The sequence below is a fragment of the Puntigrus tetrazona genome, chromosome 13, assembly GCF_018831695.1.
Source record: "Puntigrus tetrazona isolate hp1 chromosome 13, ASM1883169v1, whole genome shotgun sequence".
NCBI classification, from domain to species: Eukaryota; Metazoa; Chordata; class Actinopteri; order Cypriniformes; family Cyprinidae; genus Puntigrus; species Puntigrus tetrazona.
The window spans coordinates 23,392,511-23,412,934 of record NC_056711.1 but is presented as its reverse complement, the minus strand read 5'-3'; the positions used below and the strand labels follow the sequence as shown (position 1 = coordinate 23,412,934).

The 20,424-nt window shown below is 39.3% G+C and overlaps 1 protein-coding gene and 1 long non-coding RNA gene across 6 annotated transcripts in view; one reads left to right on the top strand and one right to left on the bottom strand.

Annotated features, from left to right (window-relative positions):
* Positions 1-20,424, top strand: part of pde10a (phosphodiesterase 10A) — an 84,032-nt gene that overhangs the window by 3,917 nt on the left and 59,691 nt on the right. The window lies entirely within an intron of this gene.
* On the bottom strand, positions 1,942-4,471 carry LOC122356590. The gene is made up of 4 exons (XR_006252353.1): positions 4,281-4,471; positions 4,148-4,188; positions 3,951-3,996; positions 1,942-3,028 (listed from the first exon to the last, which is right to left on the bottom strand). It is a non-coding gene; the product is annotated as an uncharacterized LOC122356590 (long non-coding RNA).

The window sequence follows — 20,424 nt, the reverse complement described above, 5'->3', positions numbered from 1 at the left end:
CAGAAAACCATTAAACAAAAAAGTCTCACCGTCAAACACTTCAGTTGTGCATTAAACCTGCACTGATATGGAAAAGAATGAAAGGTAGGCTAGCTAAATGAGAAACTAACACAACGCATACTACTTTATAACATAAGCCAATGTTTTATGTTATATATAAAAGATATTATCTAGTGTTGGCATGAAAATAAAGAAATGATGAATAAAAATAAATGGTAGTTAATACTTATAACCACTAGATGGCGGTAAAGCTTTGCGTCTCATCTCAGTTAATCACTGTACCAGGAATCACACTTAATACACACAAACTATAGAAATATAGACAAAATATAGAAGACTAGTAGTATGACATAACAATGAAATAAAGAAAGAAAGAAAAAGAAAAATTATGAATGTAACATTCCATGTTATATGATGATGTTACACTGCAAAAAATGCTTTCAATACTAGATTTTTAGTCTTGTTACCAGGCAAAATACCTAAATATTATTAATTAAAAAAGGGACTTTTTGCTTAGATCAAGCAAAATTATTTCCCTGTGTGTTAAGCAAAATAATCATATTTAAAAACAGAAAACAAGACTATTTTGCTTACCCTATTGTCAGTTTATTTTATTTGTTTTTAGTAAAAACTCCCTTAATTTTGACTTTTTAAGTCAAACAAGACAATCGTTTTTTCTTTTTGATTTAACAATTTTTCGATATTTCGGCTGGGAACAATGAAAAAAATGTAGTCTTGAAAAGCATTTTTTTCAGTGTATGTAGACTACAAATCGTAAATGATTAAAACATTTATGTATAAAGCACACTAAAATGAATATGCGATTATATAGGCCTAAGAAATATTATAAATAGAAATAGCGGAATGTTTTGTGGGTAAGTCAAGATAAAGAAAATACAGTCTGTACAGTATAAAAACCATAAAGCATATGCGTGTGTGTGTGTGTGAGACTGTAACGTTACCTTTATCACTTTACCATTTTTATTCAGCCCCCAATCTGCTTTATCGTTTCATTGGCAAACATGTTTCTGTATTTGTTTCAATTTTCAATTGTTTCCTGTATCTTTACTGGTTTGAAATAGAATGCAAAAAAAGAAGTGAGGTTTGGTGATGAGGCATAGACTTAAAATTCAGTGTAGACTTGTGCAATCACTTCTCTTTTCTTTACAACAGTACAACAGCAGATATTTATAGCTTGAAATGGCTTTATATAGGAAGTGGAAGAATATATGTAGCTGATTAACTAAATAATATTAGTAATAAAATGAAATTATATCCGGTACAATATCTGTGAAACACTGCATGTCATATTTGAGCTTTGCTGATGGGTATGTAGGGGTAAACACTGCTATAATGTGCATTTCTGTTATTATTTTCTATTTTATCATGAATATTATTTTAAAATATTAATATGTACATGTATGACAGTATATGGGTTGCATTGAGTGAAGCCTAAAATAATATCCAATTTATTCATTTCCATCCTGTCAGTTCAGAATCTCATTTTTTGCACAGTTGTACTGTTATTAGATTCATAATTTAAAACTTCTTGCAGCTTCAGAATGTCTGTTTATTATAACTGATTTTGATCATTAAATGCAACATGTTTTTACAGATTAATCCAAATGATTTTCATGTTTTATTGTTAAATTATCAATTATTATCTACATATTTTCCTATTCTTCCTTCAAAAAATACATAGTTGACTGAATTTACTTTTTTTTTAAATATTTAGCACATTATCAAAATTAAATTACAAAACAGAAAGTTCACAAGCAATTTATTATACAAAAGCCACAAACCTGTGCCACAGTACTGAAGTTTAAGAGTAATCTGTATTTGATTGCAATTATGAATTAACAATCAATCAATCAGACAATTTTTCTAAAATGTTATGTTTAAATGCACAAACGAGAAATTATCGAATGGGCTCTAAACATTTGCAGATAAGAAATTTTCCTTTTATTTTGTTGACATATTGTAGTCAGTGGTAATCAGCAAATACACATGTTTTAGGATTAAAGTAAAATCAGGCAAATGATATACGAGCATATACCAGAGGTATACAAATATAGATGAGAATAAAACTAAAGTTTGGTGTTATTGAAGGGGAGCTTTTTTTGGCAACTCCACTCTTATTGAGGAAACCTTAAAAAATATGTATGGTATTAAAATGTTCAAAAGCAAATAGGTAAGGTAAATAGGTTAGGACAATAAAATAAAATGCATGTGGATGTATTCTATCAGCTAGTTTGAAACAATATATAGTGAAAAGCCAAATAGCCCACGTTTAGCAGAACATAACAAAAAAATGGTCATGCATTAAAACCATGAGTACACAACAAATCCTTTCACATTTCACAAATTTCCATAGCTTTCACAATGCAATTGAAAAAATGGGTCCTTCGTATTTTAAGATTAAATATCTGGGTCTCTGGTAAAATCTTAAAAGCTCTGTCTAAAAAGAAGATTTTAAAAGTTGCAAAAATAAACGCTGAAGGCGAAGTTAAAAGTTTCCAAGATGATCCCATGGAATATAAAAGTTCCCATCTTTGAGGAAACACCTAATGGCATTAACAGGACAGTCATTATCTCTGGGTATTTTCATTGCAATTATTGTGCTGGCCTAATTTCACGAGGAATTCAGCTTAGACAGAGGCTATTTACTGCTGCAGAATAAATGCACACTACTCTGAGATCGTCCTGTAACCCAAGTTTGTGTTAAGCACAGAACACGGCACCCTTCTACGAGAATGGCATGTACTTTCCAGGGGTTTGTGAGCCAGCATTAGAAAGATACGGCGGGCCATAAGACGCTTCGACACAAAATATCCTGTAGCGGACAGAAAGGCCCCTGACAGGCCATATGACATCAGTCGTGTGTGAAACAGGGCTGCAGACGTAGGTGGGGGTTGAAACGGATGCTTCTGTGCAGGACGTACAGTGCTGAGTGCTGCTGACAGTCTGAGACTCATCCTCTTGAAGATTCGTGGTGAACATGCCGTTTTTCAGATTTATAATTTAAAGCCTTGTGGATGCACATACACACACATATTAAAAGTGGCAGTAAAGACATAGCACTATTAAAAAGAAATAGTCCTGAAAACAGCACAGATCTGCGAAACAACACAACTGCATTGATAACAGACATATTTCTTGAGCAGCAAATCGGCATATTAGTATGATTTCTGAAGAATGGTGTGATACTGTGGACTGGAGTAATGATGCTGGAAATCCAGCTTGGACCGTAGGAGTTGTGTTTGATCATGTCAGAATAGAAAACAGCTCTTTTGAATTGATGTTTCATACGTCGCTCTTTTTAGACAGAAACGCAAAATAATGTACAATTTCTGAAACTTTGGCTTTTTTTCCACTAGCTCTTTTCTCTGTTTCACGGTGGAGTTTGTCATAGGACTCGTATAGGATTCGTATAAGTAAAAAAAATACACTGCGTATAGTGTGTATGCACAATGAATGAATTTTACAGTTAATGAACTGACTTGAGCTGTATATGACACTATTTGTATTTGAGTTTGATTTCAGAAATATATTAAAATTCTAAAAATAAATGCAAAGGGGTTAAAAAATGATATATTTTGTACTTAAAACCTTTTTTCAAGGTAAAAAATTATGTTTTTTGTTTTTTTTTACATATAGTCATTAAATGTAGGTAATCAGTAAACACTAAAACTGGTACTTAAGGGCCACTCAGTGAAACTATCTGCAAAACTGCTACTTATGTGATTTAAACTGATTTTATTTTTGTGAAACTAGTATTGCTGAAGCTCTAACGTCATTCAAAACAAGCGTTTAAAAAATGGTTCTGTTCATGGTTAAGTTCTGTTCATTCTGGATGATGTTTCTAATGTAGAAAACAGCTTGTTAATAGTTAATACAGTAGTTAAGTTTAATGTTAAATGCAGTCATGAAGAATATGTAGTCCTGCTCACCCTTATTGGCACCATTGATGATTATATAGAGGATGTGGAATATCTCCTGAAAAAAAATCTAATGAAACAGTGCACTTATATTTGATAAAGAAAAGCTGATAAACAACAATGACAGGGCTTCATGTGCAATGGCCAAGGAAAACATTATTGCTGAAGAAAAGAAATAAAAAAGAACGGCTGTCTTTGACAAAGAGTACCTGGACAAGGCACAATGCTTCTGTGAAAATGTTCTGTGTACCTATAAAACAGAAATAGAGCTTTTTGGCAATGTGCACCGACAGTTTGTTTACAGACAACGCAATGAAGCTTATAAGGAAAAGAACACCTTACCAACAGTTAAGCATGATGATCCATAATGTCCGTAGGGCTACTTTGCTGCGTCTGGTGCTGGAGGCCTTGACTGTATCACAGAAATCACGAAATCAGAGAAAGCATGCAGGAATGGTTGAAAAGGAAAAAAATGTACTGATTTAAAATGGCCGGCTCAAATTTTTCGGGGTGGGCTTCAAACTGCCATTGGTTAAAAGAACCCTGCAAACATTCAAGAGCTTGAACAAATTGCAAAGGAAGAGAGATAGAAAATAACAGAAGACGAATGCAAGAAGCTTATATATGGCTACAAGAAATGTTTGGAGGCTGTAATTGCTGCGAAAGGGTGTACAACTAAATATTAAGGAATGCCTTTACTGCTGCACATGCTGTTTTTTTCCTGTTTATATTTTGAAATTACTCCATGAAAGTTAAAAAAAAAAAAGTTTAATTGCTTTAATTACTTTGGATCTCCAATAAAAAAAAATCCTGATGGTATGATTTTGGTACATTTTCATTTATTCCTGAAGATATTGCACAGGTTATGCAAATAATGGTGAACAGGACTGTACTTTATAAGTACTAATAAACCAATATGGTAATAATAGGGATGCTAATAAGCAGCTAAATAATAGTAAGAATTGGTCCTTATACTTAAGTGCTAAAAGGCATAAATAATGGTTTAGTGTGTGGGGGTGTATATACATATCATACAATATGTAATAATATTCTATAAGAAAATGTGAATTTAAAGCATTTTTGTATTGTCTCAGACTTTTCGACTGCTCTTTATATAGGTCTATCATGTTTTTATATCAGTAGTGGCAGCTGTGTGTTTTTGTATTAATTGCATTAAAGGATGTTCAAAAAAGAACAACAAATGAAATAACCTGACTGTATGGTTCTGTAATTGTTGTATGATCCAAAACTATTGTACGGGCTGTGTTAATGAATTCTACAGAGGGTTGGAAAGAAGACGTGAAAAGCGCATAATGCGTGCGTTTCAGAGAACAGGGGTGTGTTACGTGTGTATGTGTGCTTGGTTTAATGTCACACACGCTTAAGAAGAAGTGTGAAGAAAGAAAATGTGTGGAGCAGTAATTGTGCGAGCTTTGATGTTACAGCACAGTGAGCCCTTTTAGCCATCCCTCACTGACGTCAGCCGACCACAGTGTGGAATATATAGTGCCTAAATTCGGTGCTTGTTTTATTTTTTCATCATTTGTGTTTCTCCCTCTTCACGAGAGCCCAGGAGATGGTGACGTGGGTCATATTTATCAGCGTAATCAGCTCTTGTAGTTAATGAGGGCAATGATTCAGGTTCAGAACGGCCTCTCTGAAATTCCAGGTCACTGGTCTCAATGGATGTCACATGCGGGAGCATATGTGTGTGTGTCATTCACCGTATTGTCCTCAGAGTGTGTTACAGTGACGTAGACAGGGAATGTTTAGGGAAAACGGTGTGAGGTGTCTTGTGCTGATTGATTATAAGGATCGTCTGACGTTGAGCCGTTACGGGTCTCAGTTAAACAAGGTGGTGACGAAATTCTTGTTGCTGAGGTGAACTCCAAGACCTCCAGACCTCTGATACAATATTTCTGGAGTCTGTGTGGAAAAGCACAGAAGCTCTTTAAAATGGGAGAGGCAAGGCCCCCCCCTCCTCTGTCCTTTGTCTCTGATTCTCAGACTCGACTTGCCTAATGAAGCCAATGTGCCACAAAGCCCTTTCTTATTTTCATTGGGCAAAGATGAAAAGCAACAACAGAGAGTTGGAGATTTTAAGATAGACATGACAAAGCGTATACTGTAAAAAAGCTTTTGTCAAGCTGACTAACATATTCTTTGAGTGGTAACATTATAGTATTGTTATAATATTGCAATATTTTTTCGGATGCTATCCATAAATTACATGACATTTTTCATGACAAGTGTTTTTGTGATAATACCTTAATTAATTTAGGCCTGTCATGGGCAGCTGCCTCCCTTATGTACTTAGTTTTCAGTGAGGTGGCTAGTTAAATCAATTAAAATTAATTTCCTGGGGCATTTTACCTTCATAAGGTCAGTTTTGTCTTAAAAGATCAAGTGCATATTTTACTTCAAAATCTTACCTTAATCAGTTAGAAAAATAAGACACTGTAGGACTATGACCAATCAAATGAAACCAGTATCAAAAAAAGCAACTTTGCAATGCAGAAGCTGCACCTGGGGAGGAATTTGGGTGTTTTTACACAGTGTATTTCAGTTCAGAGATGGCATGAATGCAGTACATAAATCATTATATTTTAAAAAGAAAGTAATAAGAATAACAAAAAAAAAAGATTTTTATAAAAATAAAATAGTGAATACCGAAATATGAAATTATTAAAAATTATACTTTAAAACAAGAACTTTGCCTTTGTCTGATTGATTGTATCATTCACTCAAATTATTTGTTCAAAATGGAAAAGAAGCAAGCTACTTTTTGAATAGGTTAATGAGTCACACACACTATTAGTTAGAAAATTTGTTGTTTGATACTATTTTCATTGCCATTCTAACAGCAGAGAATAGACTACATCATGTAATAAATGTCTGTCAAGGTGTATTTTTGTTTGGTTTTTGCAAAGTGAGTGACATACTCAGTAATCAATCAATCAATCAATCATTTTTATTTATATAGCGCTTTTAACAACACAGGTTGCATCAAAGCACTGTACAGTATAATGACAGGGATATATAGTGACGAGAGTGACCAATTTCTTATTAAATGCAGAGACGGTCTCTGTAGTCAATTCAACGATAGTCACTAGAAGTTAAGTGTCCCCAACCAAGCAAGCCAGAGGCGACAGCGGCAAGGAAACAAAACCCCATGCATATAGAATGGAGAAAAAAAAAACTTGGGAGAAACCAGACTCAGTTGGGGTCAGTTCTCCTCTGACCGGACGCCCAGCACTTAACCTCCAGTTCAATTTTAAACGCAGCTGTGTCAGATAGTGTAAATGACTTAGTGTGTGCGTGTGTGCTTCAGGATCTGGTGATCTGTCGACGGGCGCATCTAGGTTTTCTGGTCTCTGATGAACATAATCTCTGGGTGCTGATCCACCATCTAGTCTGGATACAAACTGTGAAAACAGATTGAGAAAGAAACAGGACTAATATTAGCGTAGATGCCATTCTTTTACGATGTCACAAAGTACATCGTATTTTAGGAGTAGTGTTCCCGGTTCCAGCAAATCTAAGTAATGCAGCCTAAAATCCTTTAACGGATTTGAATAATAAAAGGTGTGTTGGTGTGTTATGTGTAGGCTAAGTTAAAAGATGTGTCTTTAATCTAGATTTAAACTGGCAGAGTGTGTCTGCTTCCCGAACAGAGTTAGGAGATTGTTCCAGAGTTTAGGTGCTAGATAGGAAAATGATCTGCCAGCCGCAGTTGATTTTGATATTCTAGGTATTATCAAATGGCCAGAGTTTTGAGAACGCAGCGGACGTGCAGGACTATAATGTGATAAGAGCTCGCTCAAGTATTGAGGAGCTAAACCATTCAGGGCTTTATAGGTAATTAATAGGATTTTAAAATCTATTCGATGTTTGATAGGAGCCAGTGCAGTGTTGACAGAACTGGGCTAATGTGATCATACTTCCTAGTTCTAGTAAGGACTCTGGCTGCTGCGTTTTGGACTAGCTGAAGTTTGTTTATTAAGCGTGCAGAACAACCACCCAATAAAGCATTGCAATAATCTAACCTTGAGGTCATAAACGCATGAATTAATATTTCTGCATTAGAGGTTGAAAGCATAGGTCGTAATTTAGATATATATTTTTTAAGATGGAAAACGCAGTTTTACAGATGCTAGAAACATGATTTTCAAAGGAAAGATTGCGGTCAAACAGCACACCTAGGTTCCAACTGATGATGAAGAATTAACAGAGCAGCCATCAAGTGATAGGCTGTGTTCTAGATTATTATATGTGGGGTTTTTAGGTCCAATTATTAGCACCTCTGTTTTTTCAGAATTTAACATTAAGAAGTTACTCATCATCCAGCTTTTTATATCGACTATGCATTCTGTTAGATTCTCAATTTGGTGTGTATCACCAGGCTGCGCTGAAATATAGAGCTGAGTATCATCAGCATAGCAGTGAAAGCTAACACCATGACTCCTGATAATATCTCCCAGAGGTAACATGTAAAGGTTGAAAAGTAACGGTCCTAGCACTGAGCCTTGAGGAACTCCATATTTCACTTTTGATCGATATGATACCTCCTCATTTAATGCCACAAACTGATAGCGGTCAGATAGATATGATGTAAACCATGCTAAGGCGCTTCCTCTAATGCCAACATAGTTTTCTAGTCTATCCAAGAGAATGTTGTGATCGATAGTATCGAATGCCGCGCTAAGATCTAATAGCACTAATAACGAGATAAAACCACGATCAGATGATAGAAGCAGGTCATTAGTAACTCTAATGAGAGCAGTCTCAGTACTATGGTACGGTCTAAAACCTGATTGGAAATCCTCACAGACACCATTTTTTTCTAAAAAGGAATACAGTTGTGAGGATACTACCTTTTCTAGTATCTTTGACAGAAAAGGGAGATTAGAGATTGGTCTGTAATTTACTAAGTCTTTGGGATCAAGATGTGGTTTCTTAATGAGAGGTTTAACTACAGCCAGTTTAAAGGTTTTGGGAACATATCCTAATGACAATGATGAATTAATAATGTTCAAAATAGGATCTATGACTTCTGGAAGCAGATCTTTTAATAGTTTAGATGGAATAGGGTCTAACATACATGTTGCTGGTTTAGATGATTTAACAAGTTTGTACAAGTCTTCTTCTCCTATAATAGAGAAAGAGTGTAATTTTTCCTTAGGGGATCTAAAGCTCATTATCTGATGTGAAACTGTGTAGTTGACGGCTGCATAGTTACAATTTTATCTCTGATGGTATCAATCTTAGAAGTAAAGAAATTCATGAACTCATTGCAGCTATACTCTTGGGGCATATTAGCACCTGCTGATGCTTTATTTTTGTTAATTTAGTCACTGTACTGAATAAATACCGGGGTTGTGTTTGTTTTCTTCTAAAGGGATGAAAAATAATCAGATCTTGCTATTTTTAATGCTTTTCTGTATGACAGCATACTCTCCCGCCAGGCAATACGAAATACTTCTAATTTGGTTTTTCTCCACCTGCGCTCCATTTTCCGGGCTGCTCTCTTTAGGTGCGTGTGTTGTCATTATACCATGGAGTCAGATTGTTTTCTTTTATCTTTTTTTAAGTGCAAAGGAGCAACTGTATCTAAAGTGCTAGAAAAAGAGAGTGCATAGTTTCTGTTACATCATCAAGTTTTTGCATCGTATTGGATGAACTAAGGAATTGAGATAAGTCAGGAAGGTTATTTAGAAAGCTTTCTTTTGTGGTGGAAGTGATGGTTCTACCATACTTGTAATAAGGTGCAGAGTTTACAGGTTTAACTATACAGAGTTCACACAAGACTAGATAGTGATCTGAAATGTCATCACTTTGCTGCAGTACTTCAACCATTTTAACATCTATTCCATGTGACAGTATTAGATCTAGAGTATGATTTTGACAATGAGTAGGTCCAGAGACGTGTTGTCTAACCCCAATGGAGTTTAAAATGTCTAAGAAAGCTGATCCTAATGAGTCTTTTCATTATCAACATGGATATTAAAATCGCCAACAATTAAGACTTTATCTGCGGCCAGTACTAACTCAGTTAGAAAATCAGCAAATTCTTTAATGAAATCTGTGCTGTGTCCTGGTGGCCTGTATACAGTAGCCAGTACAAACATGACAGAAGATTTATCACTAGCACATGATTCTGTAGATAATGTTATATGCAGCACCAAAACTTCAAATGAGTTATATTTAAAGCCTGCCCTCTGAGAAGTACTAAGAATATTGTTATAAATTGTAGCAACACCTCCCCTCTACCTTTTAAACGTGGCTCATTTTTATAGAAATAATTTTGGGGGTAGATTCATTTAGAGTAATATATTCATCTGGTTTTAGCCAGGTTTCTGTCAAACAAAGCAAATCTAGCTTCTGATCATTGATCAAATCATATACATAAAGTGCTTTTGTGAAAGTGATCTAATATTTAGCGAGCCAAGTTTTATCGTTTGTTTATTTGAATTATAGGTAGTTTTAATTTGTTGGACATTAATTAAATTATTGCTTTTGATTAGGTTTGGACGTTCTCTGCATATTCTAATTCGGGAACAGACACAGTCTCTATAGTGTGATATCTAGGTGAAAGAGTCTCTATGTGCTGAGAATTAACTGCCTTCTGTGACGTGAGGAGGCAGCTAGCAGACGGTCGGTTTAGCCGGTCTGTCTGCTTCCTGACCTGGGCACTAGTTGGTCATGTTGGAGCTATAAGACTATATGCCATATTTCTAGATAGAAGAGCGGCACCACCCCAAGAGGGGTGAAGACCATCTCTTTTCAACAGGTCAGGTCTGCCCCAGAAACTCATCCAATTGTCTATAAAGCCTATGTTGTTCTGCAGGCACCACTTAGACATCCAGCCATTGAGACCCAGCAATCTGCTGTGAATCTCATCACCCCGGTAAGCAGGGGAGGGACCAGAGCAGATTACATTGTCCGACATCGTGCTTGCAAATTCACACACCTCTTTAATATTATTTTTAGTGATCTCCGACTGGCGAAGTCGAACATCATTAGCGCCGGCGTGAATAACAATCTTACGAAATTTACGTTTAGCATTAGCCAGCACTTTTAAATTTGACAAGATGTCAGACGCTCTGGCTCCCGGTAAGCATTGGACTATGGTGGCTGGTGTCTCTATTTTCACGCCCGCATAATAGAATCGCCAATTACTAGAGCACTTTGATCAGGTTTCTCAGTGGGTGCGCTACTGAGTGGGGAGAACCTGTTTGATGTTCTGATCGAACGGATGAGCGTGTTTTGACCCGCGACTAGCCCGCCTCACGGTCACCCAATTGCCCTGCTGCACGGGCTCTGAAGCTGGAACCAACAATGTACATGATTCATGTCATTAATGTAATGTCAGTTTGCACATTATTAAAATTTACGATATTATCATAGACAATAAATATTGTAATTGTACATTTTAGTTACAACCTACAGTCTGATTTATACTGATGGCACTTAAAAATACAATAATTTACACCAAGTGCAACTTTTAATGTGAGACTGTTCATTTGTTTGCCCATTCCTGTATATATATTTTATTTATAAGAAAATGTTTTTTTGAAAATAACATAGAAAAAAATTAAATTGGCAGGATGCATTGGATGGTTTGATAGTGTAATTTACCTATTGTAGTCTACTGTATTTCTCATTGCTGCATTGCTTGTCTTAAGGAAGCAGTTTCAAAGTGGTTAATCCGGGTTGCGCTTGTATGCAGTTTCAATGCTATGACATTGTTGCAGGTCCATCAGGCCAAGAAGGACCTGAAGGACCTACATGAGAGTGGTTATGACCTGGAACTTTTTAGAGAATTACACACCGCGACGGACTTCATGCTACAAGCTGCGCGGTCTCTGGGTCATGTAATGTCCACCACGGAGGTCCAGGAGCAACTTTGCAGCAATGGTTACGCCATTCGGGCTGTTCCATATGAGACCGCTTCAACACTGGCTCCACAGCAGAGTCACGAGGTGGGCATGGCAATGTGGCACTCACCGGGTCCACATTACATCGGCCTGCCGCCAAACCTACTCCCTGTTGTCAGACATCTCTGGGCAGGAGTGCCCCTAGAACAGGTCTCCCTGCATGCTGTGGTGTGGACCAACATGTGCTTGCCACAAAAATGTTCCTTGAGATGGCCCAGGGCAAGTCGTACTGCTAGCATCTCTCGGTAGTTGATGTGCCAGTACAGGTCGGGACCCGTCCAAACCCCCAGTCTCCACATGGACAATCACTTTTTTAAAATTTATGTAGCACTTTTAACAATACAGATTGTGTCAAAGCACTAAACAGTATCAAATTTGGAGAGTAGTAATGTATAATGACAGGATTAAACACATAATTTCTTATTGAATGCACAGACAGTCTCTGTATTCAAATCGATGATAATTGCTAGAAATTAAATGTCCCCAATAAGCAAGCCAGATGCATCTGTAACGATGGGTCGGAGGCATTTAGATCCATTTGTGAGCTCTTTATTAAGAATGGTCTTACAAGCCAATCAACAGCGTCAGGGATAAATGAGGCAGAGTCATAAATGGTACCAGGCAGATGTTGAGACAGCGGCGATCATCAGAGTCAAAGAGTCCATGCAAGACGTCTGTAGGCAGGCAGCAAGCAATCAAAGAATTGGTAGACAGTCCAAGGTAAACAAAGGGAATCAGTAAAAGGGCAGATGCTCAGAATTATCAGCCGGGGCAAAGATAAGACTTCACAAAGACTGAGTGCTTGCGCCCAGCTTAAATAGCCGGTCTAACGAGGTACACCTGGGCAGGTAATCAGACTAGGGTGAGGGCATATGGGAAATGTAGTTCGGATAGTTAGTACTCAGGGGGAAGGCTCCCTCTGGTGGCCATCAGAGAGAGTAACAGAGGCTCAGTTCATGACAATGACAGCATCAAGGAACCAAAACCCCATGACAGAATGGAGGAAAAAAACATCCTTGGGATAAACCAGGTTCTGTTGGGGCAAGTCCTTTGGCCAGACAACCAACACTTCGTTTCCAGTTCAGTTTTAAATGTATACATGTCAGATTGTGCAAAGGACTTATAGTGTGTGTGTGTCGAGGGAGGGTGTGGCCCAAGGAGATCAATACCCTATATCAAGGTGTGCATAATTATTAGTGTCAAGAAGTACAAGGTGTTTAGATCTCAGAGACATGGCAAGAAAGCAAAGACAAGGTAAGAAAGACTGAAACCCAGCCACATCTGAACAAGACATAAACATAAATTAAAATGTCAAGAATGAGCCAAGAAATATCTGAAGACAAATTTTTCAAGTATTTCAGTTTGCATATGGAAAATTGGAGGTGATTGAACCCTCTTAGATGGGCAGAAGGTCTGCCGGGGAAACACAGGGCTCTAAGGCTATGCCGTGGAAATACACACATAAAGTCCTCTTGGGGTACTTTACATGGCTCCCAGCCCTCACCGGTTCTCACGGATTCATCAAGAGAGCCTGGCGCCAGACGCTCCACAACATCTAGCTGCCGGGAATGGAGGAGCTCGACAGGGTCTACTGTATGGACGCTCTCAAGCAGTTAACAAGCCGACCCGAAACTGGGCCTCTCAGTGCTTCTACCCGTTTGAGGTGAGAACACAGGAGGATATCGGTCCCACACGTAGGCTATAGAATCTAGCAAACGTGTTAGGGGTCGCCCAGCCCGCAGCTCTACAAATATCTGTCAGTGAGGCGCCACGAGCTAACTCCCAGGACGATGCGACACTTCTTGTTGAGAGTGCCCGCAACCTGAAGGGGCAGGGCATACCCTGTGCTTGGTAGGCCAGGGTAATGGCGTCCACTATCCAGTGAGCCATCCTCTGCTTGGAGACGGCACTCCCCTTCTGCCGGCCTCCGTGACAAACAAGAGCTGGTCTGAGGTCCTGAAGCTTTGTGTCCTGTCAACGTAGCATCTTAGTGCTCGGACAGGACAAGCAATGTCAGGGCTGGGTTTGCCTCCTCCAGGGGGTAGTGGGAACCTTGGGCACGTAGCCGGGCCATGGCCTCAGTGTTACCTGTAAATCCGCAGGCCCAAACTGTAGGCACGAATCGTCGACCGAAAAAGCCTGCACACCTCTTGATGGAGGCCAATGCGAGCAGGAGCAACGTCTTCATAGATAAGAACTTTAGCCCAACTGCTGGCAAAGGTTCAAATGGAGCCTACTGCAGTGCTGTCAGCACTACAGACAGGTCCCAAAAGGGTACTGTAGGTGGCCGTGGAAGATTCATCCTCCTGGTCCCCCTCAGGAACCTGATGATCAGGTCATGCTTACCCACAGACCTCCCATTTATGGGGTCATGATTTGCAGTGATCGCAGCCACGTATACTTTAAGGGTGGAGGGAGACAGCCTTCGCTCCAACCCTTGCTGCAAGAAGGTAAGCACGACTCTGACAGGGCAATTCCGGGGGTCTTCACCTTGAGAAGAACACCACTCGACGAACAGGCTCCACTTCAAGGCATAGGCCTGTCTCGTGGACGGCGCTCTAGCCGAAGAAATGGTGTCAACTACCCCTTGAGGTAGGTCACCTAGAGCCTCTGCGTCCCATCCAGGGACCAGACATGGAGTTTCCAGAGGTCTGGACACGGGTGCCAAAGGGTGCCCTGTCTCTGAGTCAGAAGAACCTTCCTCAGAGGAATCGGCCAAGGAGGGCTGTTGCGAGGAGCACAAGTTCTGGGAACCAAGTCTTCATGGGCCAGTAGGGTGCTACTAGCAAGACCTGCTCCTCGTCCTCCCTGACCTTGCACAGTGTCTGTGCAAGAAGGCACACTGGGGGAAATACATACTTGCGAAGGCCCCGTGGCCAGCAGTGTGCCAGTGGGCAATGGGAAGTCTCTGGAGAGGCAAACAGGTCTACCTGAGTGGCTCCGAAACGTTCCCAATCAGCTGAACCGTCTGGGGATGGAGTCTCCATTCTCCAGGTAGTGTAGCTCACGACAGCTCGTCGGCTGCCTGGTTGCACAGTCCTGGAATGTGAATGGCGTGAAGCGACCTCAGAAACTTCTGACTCCATAGGAGGAGGAGGTGGCGGGCTAGTTGCAACATACAACGGGAGTGTAGACCACCTTGTTGGTTGATGTACGCAACAGTCGGTATGTTGTCCATGCGGACTAGTACATGCTGGCTTCTTGAGACGGCCTAGGGCAAGATGTACTGCCAACAACTCTAGGCAGTTGATGTGCCATTGCAGTTGATGGCCCGTCCAAACCCCTGACACTGCATGCCCGTTGTACGTGGCCCCCCAGCCGGTGGTGGAGGCATACCTGGAGACCTCCTCCAGGGGCACTCCGGCCCAAAGGAACGAGAGGTCTGACCACAGGGTGAAGGTTTGGCGGCAGGCCGGTGTTATTTGAACCCGGTGAGTGTCACGTTGTCACGCCCACCTCAGGACTCGATCGTGTAGCCAATGTTGAAGCGGTCTCATATGGAGTATTCCCACACATTCAAGCAGTTCAACACCAAAATGGCATGCTCCTCTGTGAGGCGTGCCGTCTGATCGATCAAATCCAGCTCCATCCCAAGAAAAGAGATCCTCTGTGTTGGACAGAGTTTGCTCTTCTCCTGGTTGACCCAAAACCCCAACTGGCTGAGGTGCCATAGCACCAGATCCCTGTGTTTGCACAACTGAGCCCGGGACTGAGCTAGAATGAGCCAGTCGTCCAGTTGGTTGAAAATGCGAACGCCTTGCTCTCTCAGTGGAGCAAGGGCAGCCTCCGCGACTTTTGTGAAGACACGTGGTGACAGGGAGAGCCCGAAGGGAAGGACTTTGTACTCACATGCTCGACCTTCGAACGCAAACCTCAGGAACCTCGTTTAGATACACTCGAAGTAGATTGGTCTCTCGAAGCGAGATCCCAATTCGTCGGTCATCCGACGTGACTCGCAGTGACCGACTGAAAGGGAACTCTAGTTTTATTTTCCTCCAGCTGCGCTTCATTTTCTGGGCTGCTCTCTTTAGGGTGCGAGTGTATTTATTTTACCACGCAGTGGTAAACGCTCCCTCCAGGTGCCTACGCTCTGCAAACAAAAGGCGTCTTGCAGTGCCATCACAAAAAGGTACAAAATCACTCTTGCGCACCTTCACCTGGTCTGTTTCCCGCTGGTGGAACGATCTGCCCGTCACTAGCAATCTTCAAAAATAAACTCAAAACTCATTTTTTTCGTCTACACTTGACCCAACATCGATAGCACTGTCTTCTTCTCCTGCTCTTTCCTATTCTTTTGTTGTTATATTAAAAAAAAAAGCCTTGTGTCTGCGATAGGTAAGCCAAGACCCCACTCAGAGCACTTATGCACTACTGCCCTTTTGTTGACATTAATTGCTTCTATTGCCTACCTCATTTGTACGTCGCTTTGGATAAAAGCGTCTGCTAAATGACTAAATGTAAATGTAATGTCTAAATGTCTAATTGTTCTCTTTCATCATTCTTAAGTGTAAAAGAGCTGTATCTAAAGTGTTAGAAAAGAGATAGTACATAGTTTAGTAGACTCATTTAAAGTAATGTTTTAGCCAGGTTTCTGTCAAACAAAGTAAATCTAGGTTATGATCATTGATCAAATCATTTATATAAAGTGCTTTTAGAAGAAAGAGACCTGATATTCAGTAAGCCAAGTTTTTTAATTAGCTTTTTTGTGTTATAAACAGTTTTTATTTCTCATCAGTTAAGTTGTTGCTTTTAATTTGTTTTGGACATTTTCTATATTTTCTAGTTCGAGGAACAGACACAGTCTCTGTAGTCTGAAGTGAAAGAGTTTCAGTGTTCTGTGACGTCTTCTGTGAAGTGAGGTGGTTGAGCAGACAGTTGTTCTACTTCCTGACCTGGGCCCCAGTTAGTCAAGTACGAGATATGTGCCATATTTCTAGAGAGAAAAGTGGCACCACCCCAGAAGGAATGAAGACCGTCTCTTTTTAACAGGTCAGATCTGCCCTAAAAACTTGTCTAATTGTCTATGAAATTTACGTTATTATGCGGGCACAACTTAGACATCCAGCCATTGAGTGACAACAGTCTACTGTGTATCTCGTCACCCCGGTAAGCATATTACGGTGTCTGACATCGCACTTGCGACTTCATACACGTCTTTAATAATATTTGGTGATCTCCAACTGGCGAAGTCAAATTTGAATAACAATCTTACTGAATTTACATTTAGTGTTAGACAGCACTTTCAATTTGCCAAGATGTCAGGCACTCTGGCTCCTGGTAAACATTGGACTATGGTGGCTGGTATCTCTATTTTCACATTTTGTACAATAGTATAGCCAATTATTAGAGCACTTTTATCAGGTTCGTTGCACAGCTTTTAGATTGATAGATAATATCAGAAATATGGAGGGAATTAAGTAACATTTGATAACTTTAAACAACAGAGAGTGATAAAGAGACAAGCAAAGTTTAGCTTTAGTCTTTCAGCTAGCAGCAGACAGAAGCAGTCGAATCAGACACTCAAACAAAACATCATAGCTACAACAGACAACACAGTGACCGTTGCGTACATCAACCCTTTGTGCCATTCACATTCCTGACATGTGTAACCAGGCAGCCGATGAGCTGCACTCCTTGGTGAATGGAGACTCCATCCCCAGACTGTACAGCTGATTTAAGAGCATTTCAAAACTGCTCAGGTACACCAGATTGCCTCTCCAGAAACCTTTCACTGCCAGTTGTTTTACTCCTAGACTGAGGGAATACTCTGCATGGATGCATGGCAAGATTGCAGCAGAGTCTGCGCAATATGCATTTTCTCCTGTAAGCCTTCTGGCACAAATACTGTGCAAGGTCAGAGAGGACAAGGAGCAGGTTCTGTTAGTGGCGCCCTATTGGCTCACCCGGACCTGGTTTCCAGAACTGATTCTCAATGGCCGATTCCTCTGAGAATCCCAATTCCCAATTCTGAGAATCCCAATTCTTTGGGCACCGCCGTGACTGGGAGTGTTGACTGCAACTGTGTATCTACGTTTCATCAAATATTTCATCAAATAATTCCTGGCAGTTTATTGACATGGGGAACAGAAGGTGGTGGGGCAGATACAGTATCTGGTGCTGGACATGGCTGCTGCATTGGATAGAGCTCTGATACAGATAAACAACCTCCCTTTCGTTTTTTTTTTACTTGTTTAGATAGTGTTTTGATTCATGTGCTTTCTGCAGCCTTCAGCTCAACCTAACAGCACTTTCAGACCTTACAACAATCATTTAAATATTTGACCACCCTACAGAAATGGCTTCTGGGGTCTTATTCTTGTCTCCCTTAACTGTTATTATTTCTTGAATAAATACAAAAAAATGAACTTTTTTGTTACTGAGTAATATTAAACAACAATGTACATATGGGATATTTAGTTGCTTGTAGTTTACCGTTATTAAGAATATGCAATGTGTTACTACAGAATGCATATAATTTTGCACAGTATATACATTTCTGCATGTAAACAGCTCTAGAGAGAACAATAGTGATCTTTTTCATCTCAGTGTTGATTTAATTTAATTCATAAACAGTATAATTGTGGCAAACTTTCACAGTGTCAGTGTTTCTAAAATTCACTACAGTTGCTAGGGTATTCTTTGCGGTTGCTAGGCGGATGCTAGCAAACTCCCACCCCCCCACACAAAAATCCCAGTTACAAGAAAAAAATAATCATATTGATTGTGACAAATATTTGTAATGTAAGTATTCTTTGTTCAGAAATGGAAGATTTCATTGCAAATGCTGAGTTGGTTCTGTCCATGATCAGTTTATGATGGTAGGCCGACAGAGATGAATGTGGCATCTCCCCCTGTGCTCTGCTACTGTGGCACCTTCCGCTCATATTCTCTTTACGGCACTGCTCACGCAACACTATAACGCTGCCCTAACGTCACTCTAATCTCAATATGCATCACCGTACGTCAGTGAATCTCATTTAACCAATGATTGCTGAGATTCAACGGCTTCAGAATTGCATACAGTACGAGCTATACGCAGTTAAAAAAAATTGTGTTTTACCTGTGTTTTCGGGTTATCTAGCATAGCTTTTCTTCTGCTGCAAGGATAACTCAGGGACGACACAGGCAGCAATGTGGAGCTCATTTAAAAGAACTAAACGGTCCAGGGAAAAATTACAGTCACGATCAGATGAAACTAGAACATAAATAATATGAAAAACCACAAACAGCGTGTGTATGAAAGCACTGTCATGCATGTCTTTGTAGTCTGGATGAATTCTGAGGGTTTTCTTTTCAGGCGCTGAGTAAATAGGGGCTAAATGCTTGCCTCTTATCATCGTTGTTGAAATAGTTACTAGCTGTGAAGATGAGTATAAGTTCCCTCAAGCCTCCAGGGACCCATTTATTTCATAGGCCTGTCTCTGACGTCAATGCCCCGGCTGTCCTGTGGATTGTCACAGCAGACGTTTAAAGAAAGAGAGAGTGTGCGTGTGTGTGCATGTGTGTGTTTAAAGATTGCAGCAGAAGCCTGCAACCTTGCAAAGCAATACGTAGAGGAGGAGTTGAAAATCATACGTGTTGTGTTTGTGGCTTTTAAGTACATGTGCATGTGGTTGTATCTGTAAATATAGGGCTTGGGCAAAATTCTGCATTTAAATGTGCGTTTGAGAAAAGTAACCTACAAAAATGGAAAAATCTAAATCTGAAAACATAAAAAAAAACATCACTGAATCAACCTAAATACATTATTTATGACTTCAAAACTATTTTTATGGCTTTAATCAGGTAAAAAAAAAAACTCTTTAAGGGGAGGTTACAGTTCTGTATGTTTAATTGGAATCTGAATTAGTTTAGGAGGAAAGGGAAATAACTCTATTGAACTTTAAAGAAACGCAATTATGACTCATTTAATAAACATATTAACTCATTATTGTATAGGTCACATTCATTATTTAATATCAAGCAATAAGTCTTTAAATGTTTTGTAATTACATCATTAAAGTTGGAATATCGTAAAATTTGTTTAGGTAAATTAGAATGTGTCATTATCAATGTAATGACATCCCTCAAACACAACACAATGCATAATTTATAATTTAGTTTCTTTTCATTTTAATTCTACATCCTGAAACCTTGATTTTAAATAGCAATTCTACATCGTGTTTGCTAATTCAGAAACCATGCTGTAAAGGACTTGGCAGGGTGAGAGTGAGAAAATACAATTAAAAACATGATAGAAATGTTTTGACCAAATTACTGTCCTTCTCTGATAGCCCTCTGTAGAATTTTATGATGCTGTTCTTTAAATGAATTACAATCAAGAAGTAACTTGCAGTGTTTGCATGATAGTGTATTATGACTACTACACGCAAAATGGACTGTCTAATATATTTTAATGAAGACAAATGATTATTACATTCTTTGAAGATCAGAAAATGTTTCCATTAATTGTGTTTCTTAATATTGGGTTTAAATTTCAAAGTTCGAATTCAAATCACCCGAAAAGCTTCATTTGCTACTAATGAGAAAAAAATTATATTTCTAAATTT